The sequence below is a fragment of the Xiphophorus couchianus genome, chromosome 2 (genome assembly GCF_001444195.1).
Source record: "Xiphophorus couchianus chromosome 2, X_couchianus-1.0, whole genome shotgun sequence".
Taxonomy (NCBI): domain Eukaryota; kingdom Metazoa; phylum Chordata; class Actinopteri; order Cyprinodontiformes; family Poeciliidae; genus Xiphophorus; species Xiphophorus couchianus.
In genome coordinates this window covers 9960172-9962397 of record NC_040229.1, presented here as the reverse complement: position 1 = coordinate 9962397, position 2226 = coordinate 9960172, and the positions used below count along the sequence as shown (strand labels likewise).

At 34.7% G+C, this 2226-nt stretch overlaps 1 long non-coding RNA gene across 1 annotated transcript; it reads left to right on the top strand.

The window, feature by feature from the left end:
* Positions 1-918: 918 nt before the first annotated feature.
* Positions 919-2226, top strand: LOC114151546 (uncharacterized). Its single transcript, XR_003596954.1, has 3 exons — positions 919-1119; positions 1199-1278; positions 1836-2226. It is a non-coding gene; the product is annotated as an uncharacterized LOC114151546 (long non-coding RNA).

Sequence of the window (2226 nt, the reverse complement as noted above, 5' to 3'; positions counted from 1 at the left end):
GACAAACCTAACTTACAAGTAACTTTTCAGCGAGATAAAAGAACTTGTTTTAAGTAATTAATTTCTTAATATTGATTTTAAAAAGTTCCACTGCCAGATTATTTAACTTAACGTGGGAAAAATGTCTTATTATAATTGAAATAATTTGCCAGTGGAACTGATACTTTTTAACCAACATGAAGAAATTATTGGTTTAAAAAAAGCTCTTATGTCTTACCAAAAGGTTACTTATCAGTTAGCGTTGTCTTATTTAAAGCTCACTAGGATATTTGAACTAGAAACTAGACCAAATATACTTTGTGTTTTTGCAGTGTGTGTGTGTCCGTTTGACTTGTTGATCCCCTGCAGTGTGGGTCAGGGTTGCTCCTACTCTACTGACCCATATAATCGAGGCCAAAGGTGTTCCTCCTTGAATTCAGAGTCCACAAAGATGAAGGTCACCTTATTATATGTGTCATCTGTCTCACTTTAAGGCCAACAGGCTCGTTTCCCTCTCCTGCTCTCGGTTTAAGTTATTTTATCAAACTTTTATTTTCTCCAGTTCATAGAGGCAGCAAAAATCAGGATGAGATTTTCACTGGCATTATGTAATCTAATTACTCATATAAAAATCAATCTTCTTGACTTCTCCAGAGAGTGATTTTACATATTATATCATACATATTACATATTGTATATAAAAGCACAATTAGTTCATTCCAACTCAACATTTAAATGGATACTTAAAAAATGAGACAAAAACTCAGTGAGAGCTGAAATTAATGATTTATTAATCACTCCAATATCTAGTATTTAAACTTGAATTATGACAACAAAGACAAAAAAAGCAAGGATGCTACACCATTTCTACACTGTAAAACATTTGAAGACATTTAAAACATTTAACTTGAAAATTCAATTTAAGTCAAAAAGGAAATTGTAACCCACGTGACCGCCACGCCCCAACCACCTTCCCTTTAAGCCGTCCCTTTAACAGCTGGGACCCTCATGTGTATTTCCGGGTTTCCACTGTGCTGCTGCTCACTGTTAGTTGTGGCGTTGGTTGTTAATAAAACAATCTCAAATCTCCAACTCGACTCATCGCTGAACGAATTCATCTCTAAAACTCGAGGATCTGCGGTGAGTTAAGTACCATCTGAACTTGACGTTGTATCAGCAATACTAGCGCCGCTAATATATCCGCTGCAATACTTACCAGGTTGGGCTTTGTTGATGCCTGGTTTACCTTCTGATGAGAACAAGTAACATCCACTTCCTCAGACAATCCGTTACTCGACGGTGAGTAAATATTCATCCATATATGATGGGGCGTTATTTCCGCTGTACGCCGCCAGTTAGCATTAGCTACCAACTCGACAATCAGTTGCCACATCAGCTCAGTCCACTTACTAATAACTTACTTAATAAAAAGTCACACTGTTAAAGCCGAATTAAAGGCCACACCTTTAATATTTAAAGGCTTCTCTTTCAACTTTAGATTTGATTATTTTTCATGATTTCTTTGTTTATTGTTGTATTCCATGCTGGTGCATCAATGAAGTCTGGTACCTAATATGATTTTGTTTATAGCTACTTTGATCAATCACATTCTTAAAGTTGATTGATTTGATTTATTATTAGCTGTTCGTAGCGACTGCTAATTACCTTGAGAAATTTTGAACTTGAATTATGAAGTGCACTTTTCTTTTTAAAAGGATTTTTTTTCCCCTCTCATTTTTATAATATATGAAGTGGTTGTCAATACATAGCAGTATGTATTTGTTTTTTTTTCCCATTTAGCTTATATAAATATAACATTTATATATGAACTTAATGTATGTTTTCTGGCCTTTTAGGTCAGGTTTTTTTTTTCCTCCCCCTTCATCGACTCGCTTGCTGACGGAGGATGGCGAGCTACCCACACACCACCTGGTGGTAGGAAAAAGAAATACACTCTCCACACAGGAAAACCAAACAACACTTTCCATACAGGAAACAAAATAAACTCTAAGGGAGTATCTAAAGGAAAAGAACAATTCTCCCGTTGCTCTTGGACTTTTGAACTACATTTGGTTTTGAAGTATTATTGATTATTTCATTTTTGGTTTGTTCTTTTTCCCCCGTCCTTGTTTCTTTTGAACAATTTCTCTTTGTTTAGTTTTTGCTGTTAGTATTATTATTATTATTATTATTGTCATTATTATTATCATTACTATTTCCGCTGCAATAAATGGCAATATAAACAAA